This window comes from Pseudoliparis swirei, chromosome 23 (genome assembly GCF_029220125.1).
Source record: "Pseudoliparis swirei isolate HS2019 ecotype Mariana Trench chromosome 23, NWPU_hadal_v1, whole genome shotgun sequence".
Classification (NCBI taxonomy): Eukaryota; Metazoa; Chordata; class Actinopteri; order Perciformes; family Liparidae; genus Pseudoliparis; species Pseudoliparis swirei.
The window spans coordinates 682117-688320 of NC_079410.1; positions in this window are offsets into that span (position 1 = coordinate 682117).

Here is a 6204-nt window from a genome sequence, read left to right on the forward strand (position 1 = left end):
GGTCTAGAGGTCTAGAGGTCTGGTGGTCTAGAGGTCTAGTGGTCTAGAGGTCTGGTGGTCTAGAGGTCTGGTGGTCTAGAGGTCTAGTGGTCTAGAGGTCTAGTGGTCTAGAGGTCTAGTGGTCTGGTGGTCTAGAGGTCTAGAGGTCTAGTGGTCTAGAGGTCTAGAGGTCTAGAGGTCTGGTGGTCTAGAGGTCTAGAGGTCTAGTTGCCTAGAGGTCTAGAGGTCTAGTGGTCTAGAGTTCTAGTTGTCTATAGGTCTAGAGGTCTAGTGGTCTAGAGGTCTAGTAGTCTAGAGGTCTGGTGGTCTAGTGGTCTAGAGGTCTGGTGGTCTAGAGGTCTAGTGGTCTAGTGGTCTAGAGGTCTAGTGGTCTGGTGGTCTAGAGGTCTAGAGGTCTAGAGGTCTAGAGGTCTAGAGGTCTGGTGGTCTAGAGGTCTCGAGGTCTGGTGGTCTAGAGGTCTAGAGGTCTGGTGGTCTAGTGGTCTAGAGGTCTGGTGGTCTAGAGGTCTAGTGGTCTAGTAGTCTAGAGGTCTGGTGGTCTAGAGGTCTGGTGGTCTAGTGGTCTAGAGGTCTGGTGGTCTAGAGGTCTAGTGGTCTGGTGGTCTAGAGGTCTAGAGGTCTGGTGGTCTAGTGGTCTAGAGGTCTGGTGGTCTAGAGGTCTGGTGGTCTAGAGGTCTAGAGGTCTGGTGGTCTAGTGGTCTAGAGGTCTGGTGGTCTAGAGGTCTGGTGGTCTAGAGGTCTAGAGGTCTGGTGGTCTAGAGGTCTGGTGGTCTAGAGGTCTAGTGGTCTAGAGGTCTAGAGGTCTGGTGGTCTAGAGGTCTAGTGGTCTAGAGGTCTGGTGGTCTAGAGGTCTAGTGGTCTAGAGGTCTGGTGGTCTAGTGGTCTGGTGGTCTAGTGGTCTAGAGGTCTGGTGGTCTAGAGGTCTGGTGGTCTAGAGGTCTAGTGGTCTGGTGGTCTAGAGGTCTGGTGGTCTAGAGGTCTGGTGGTCTAGAGGTCTAGTGGTCTAGAGGTCTGGTGGTCTAGTGGTCTAGAGGTCTGGTGGTCTAGTGGTCTGTTGGTCTAGAGGTCTGGTGGTCTAGTGGTCTAGAGGTCTGGTGGTCTAGAGGTCTGGTGGTCTAGAGGTCTAGAGGTCTAGTGGTCTAGAGGTCTGGTGGTCTAGAGGTCTGGTGGTCTAGAGGTCTAGTGGTCTAGAGGTCTAGTGGTCTGGTGGTCTAGAGGTCTGGTGGTCTAGAGGTCTAGAGGTCTAGTGGTCTAGAGGTATAGAGGTCTAGTGGTCTAGAGGTCTAGTGGTCTAGAGGTCTAGTGGTCTGGTGGTCTAGTGGTCTAGAGGTCTAGAGGTCTAGTGGTCTGGTGGTCTAGAGGTCTAGTGGTCTAGTGGTCTGGTGGTCTAGAGGTCTAGTGGTCTAGTGGTCTAGAGGTCTAGTGGTCTAGAGGTCTGGTGGTCTAGAGGTCTGGTGGTCTAGTGGTCTAGAGGTCTGGTGGTCTAGAGGTCTAGTGGTCTAGAGGTCTGGTGGTCTAGTGGTCTAGAGGTCTAGAGGTCTGGTGGTCTAGAGGTCTAGTGGTCTAGAGGTCTAGTGGTCTAGAGGTCTAGTGGTCTAGAGGTCTGGTGGTCTAGTGGTCTAGAGGTCTGGTGGTCTAGAGGTCTAGAGGTCTAGTGGTCTAGAGGTCTGGTGGTCTAGTAGTCTAGAGGTCTAGTGGTCTAGAGGTCTGGTGGTCTAGAGGTCTGGTGGTCTAGAGGTCTGGTGGTCTAGAGGTCTAGTGGTCTAGAGGTCTGGTGGTCTAGAGGTCTGGTGGTCTAGAGGTCTAGTGGTCTGGTGGTCTAGAGGTCTGGTGGTCTAGAGGTCTAGTGGTCTAGTGGTCTAGAGGTCTGGTGGTCTAGAGGTCTAGAGGTCTGGTGGTCTAGTGGTCTAGAGGTCTAGTGGTCTAGAGGTCTAGTGGTCTAGAGGTCTGGTGGTCTAGAGGTCTGGTGGTCTAGAGGTCTAGTGGTCTAGAGGTCTAGTGGTCTAGAGGTCTGGTGGTCTAGAGGTCTGGTGGTCTAGAGGTCTGGTGGTCTAGTGGTCTAGAGGTCTAGTGGTCTAGAGGTCTGGTGGTCTAGTGGTCTAGAGGTCTGGTGGTCTAGAGGTCTAGTGGTCTAGTGGTCTGGTGGTCTAGAGGTCTAGTGGTCTGGAGGTCTAGAGGTCTAGTGGTCTAGAGGTCTAGTGGTCTAGAGGTCTAGTGGTCTAGTGGTCTGGTGGTCTAGAGGTCTGGTGGTCTAGAGGTCTAGAGGTCTGGTGGTCTAGTGGTCTAGAGGTCTGGTGGTCTAGAGGTCTGGTGGTCTAGAGGTCTAGAGGTCTGGTGGTCTAGAGGTCTGGTGGTCTAGAGGTCTGGGTCTGGTGGTCTAGAGGTCTGGTGGTCTAGTGGTATAGAGGTCTGGTGGTCTAGAGGTCTAGAGGTCTGGTGGTCTAGAGGTCTAGAGGTCTGGTGGTCTAGAGGTCTAGTGGTCTGGTCTAGAGGTCTGGTGGTCTAGAGGTCTAGTGGTCTAGAGGTCTGGTGGTCTAGTGGTCTAGAGGTCTGGTGGTCTAGAGGTCTAGTGGTCTGGTGGTCTAGAGGTCTGGTGGTCTAGAGGTCTAGTGGTCTAGAGGTCTAGTGGTCTAGAGGTCTAGTGGTCTGGTGGTCTAGAGGTCTAGAGGTCTGGTGGTCTAGAGGTCTAGTGGTCTAGAGGTCTAGTGGTCTAGAGGTCTGTCTGGTGGTCTAGAGGTCTGGTGGTCTAGTGGTCTAGAGGTCTGGTGGTCTAGAGGTCTGGTGGTCTAGAGGTCTAGTGGTCTAGAGGTCTAGTGGTCTAGTGGTCTAGAGGTCTGGTGGTCTAGTAGTCTAGAGGTCTAGTGGTCTAGAGGTCTGGTGGTCTAGAGGTCTGGTGGTCTAGAGGTCTGGTGGTCTAGTGGTCTAGTGGTCTAGAGGTCTGGTGGTCTAGTGGTCTGGTGGGCTAGAGGTCTGGGTGGTCTAGAGGTCTGGTGGTCTAGAGGTCTAGTGGTCTAGAGGTCTAGAGGTCTAGAGGTCTAGTGGTCTAGAGGTCTAGTGGTCTAGAGGTCTAGTGGTCTAGTGGTCTAGAGGTCTAGTGGTCTAGTGGTCTAGAGGTCTAGTGGTCTAGAGGTCTAGTGGTCTAGAGGTCTAGTGGTCTAGAGGTCTAGTGGTCTAGAGGTCTAGTGGTCTAGAGGTCTAGAGGTCTAGTGGTCTAGAGGTCTAGAGGTCTAGAGGTCTAGTGGTCTAGTGGTCTAGAGGTCTAGTGGTCTAGTGGTCTAGAGGTCTAGTGGTCTAGTGGTCTAGAGGTCTAGTGGTCTAGAGGTCTAGAGGTCTAGCCGTCTAGAGGTCTAGTGGTCTGGTGGTCTAGTGGTCTAGAGGTCTAGTGGTCTAGAGGTCTAGAGGTCTAGTGGTCTAGAGGTCTAGTGGTCTAGAGGTCTAGAGGTCTAGAGGTCTAGCCGTCCCGTGGGCCTTACGGATGGCGGTGATGAACTGCTGGAAGCAGCTGAAGGGGAACAGCGGCTCGGGGAGCTCCCTCAGGAACAGCTTCAGAGCTCCAGCGATCACATGGACCTCGTCCCACTGTCCGTCCTCCAGGTCCAGCTGCTCCTCTACAGAGACCACAGGGACAACAAGTCAACAAGACAACAAGTCAACAGGGTCAACAAGACAACAGGGACAACAGGACAACAAGACAACAGGGACAACAAGTCAACAAGACAACAGGGACAACAAGACAACAGGGACAACAAGACAACAGGGACAACAAGTCAAGTCAAGTCTTTTATTGTCAGATACACAGAATGACACAGGGTCAGACTGGGCACTGAAATTCTTAGGACAAGGCACCACGACAACTACCATAGCAACCATAATATAACATAACATAACATGACATACACACTGTACAAGAACTCTGAACATAATACTAACATATATACATATAATACACATAATAACTAGACTACAGACAATGGGAGTAGCAGGTAGTGCAATAGAAAGTGTAAGTGTAAGTACAAGGCTGAAAGTGACAGTGTGTGTAAAGTGTCGAGTGCAAAAGTGTCGATCGTGTGTCGGTGTCCATTGAGCAGCCTGATGGCTCTCGGGAAGAAACTGTTCTCCAGTCTCTGTGTGTGAGACCGGATCCTACGGGACGCCTTCCAGAGGCAGCGGGTGACCAGGCTGAAGGCTGATGATGGCAGTCCTTTAGGATCCAGTCTTCCTGAGGCATCGTGTGGTCTGTGTCCTGCAGGGAGCTCCCTACCGATGATGAGCTCCAGTCCTGACCACACGGCGTCGGGCCTTGCGGTCCTTGGCTGTGCAGCTCCCACACTGTGATGCACCCAGTCAGGATGCTTTCTATTGGGCATCTGGAGACATTGGTGAGGATGACTGAATCCATGCCAAACTGCTTCAGTCTCCTCAGGAAGAAGAGGCGCTTTGACCACCTTGTCTGTGTGAGCAGACCAGGTGAGGTCGTTGCTGATGTTGACCCCGAGGAACCTGAAGCAGCTGACCATCTCCACTGCAGAACCGTTGATATGCAGGGGTGCTCCTCCACCTGCCGTCTCCTAAAGTCCACAATCATCTCCTTTGTCCTGCTGATGTTGAGAGAGAGGCTATTATCCTGACACCATGTAGTCAGGGTAGCAACCTCCTCTCTGGAGGCTGACTCATCATTGCCAGTGATGAGGCCCACAATGGTTGTGTCATCAGCAAACTTGACAATGAGGTTGGAGCTCCACAGTCATGTGTGAACAAGGAGAACAGGAGGGGGCTGAGCACACAGCCCTGGGGGGTGCCTGTGTTGGTGATGACTGTAGATGAGGTCACCGATTCTCACCACCTGTGGCCTCCCCGTCAGGAAGTCAAAGACCCATTTGCATCGGGAGGTGCTGAGTCCAGGTCCACGAGCTTGGAGACGAGTCTGGAGGGGATGATGGTATTGAATGCTGAACTGTAGTCAATGAACAGCATCCTCACATATGTATTCCCTTTGTCCAGGTGGGTGAGGGCGGTGTGCGTGGTCAGGGCTATGGCATCGTCTGTAGACCGGTTGGACCGGTATGCAGACTGCATCGGGTCCAGGGTGGGAGGCAGCAAGGAGCAGATGAATGATTTGACCAGCCGCTCAAAGCACTTCATGATCACAGAGGTCAGTGCCACCGGGCGGTAGTCATTCAAGCAGGTGACCTTGGTGACCTTGGGCACAGGGACGATGGTGGTCCGTTTGAAGCATGTGGGGAGTGCAGACAGGCTGAGGGAGAGGTTGAAGATGTCGCTGAAGACCCCTGAGGGCCCTACCTGTTCCGCCATCCGGGCCAGGTGCCTTGCGAGGGTTGATCTTATTGAAGCAGCGCCTCACCTCGGCTACAGTTACAGGAGGCACACCACTGGTTGGGCTTTCAGGTAGCTCCGCTGCAGGGGGGTCACTGTCCCTCTCAAAACGAGCGTAAAAAGCATTCAGCTGGTCTGGAAGAAGGACAGAGGACTGGGTCTCACTGCAGGCCCTCCCCTTGTAGTCCGTAATGGCTCTTAATCCACTCCACATGCGCCTGGGGTCAAGTCAACAGGGTCAACAAGACAACAGGGACAACAAGACAACAGGGACAACAAACGCATCATCTCACTCTTCCGGTAAGCTCCGGTTGCTCAGCAGCTCATGACTTCTTCTTCTCTCCCTCCCGCTCCCTCTTGCTCAGTGTGTCTCATGTCTAGTTCTCCCTCTGCCTCCCTTAATGATAACGATACATGCAACAAGTGTAGTTTATTTGCTAGGTTGGAGGCAGGTCTAAGTGGGTTAGATGCACGGCTCCGCGCTATCGAAACTCAGACAGCTATGCTAGTTAGCCCGCCCTCTCCCGTAGCCGGCGCGGAGCTACAGTCAGCTGCTAGCTGTTAGCTGCTAGCTGTTAGCTGCTAGCTGTTCCCCGGCGGTAACCGTGCAGCCGGATGGTTGGGTAACTGTTCCAGGAGTAGTAATTTATACTACCGGAGTGTACTCCGTTAGTCAAAAGTTTCTCCACCAGATGTCTAACTGACAGTGCTGTAGCTACATTTAAAGAAGCGATTCCTTCTGCATTTGATTCGATACCACGTCTCAATATAACAGAGGACTCCTGGTCTAACTTTAGTCCAGGTCTCAATATAACAGCGGACTCCTGGTCTAACTTTAGTCCGTCCCAGATTGATCATCTTGTTGACAGT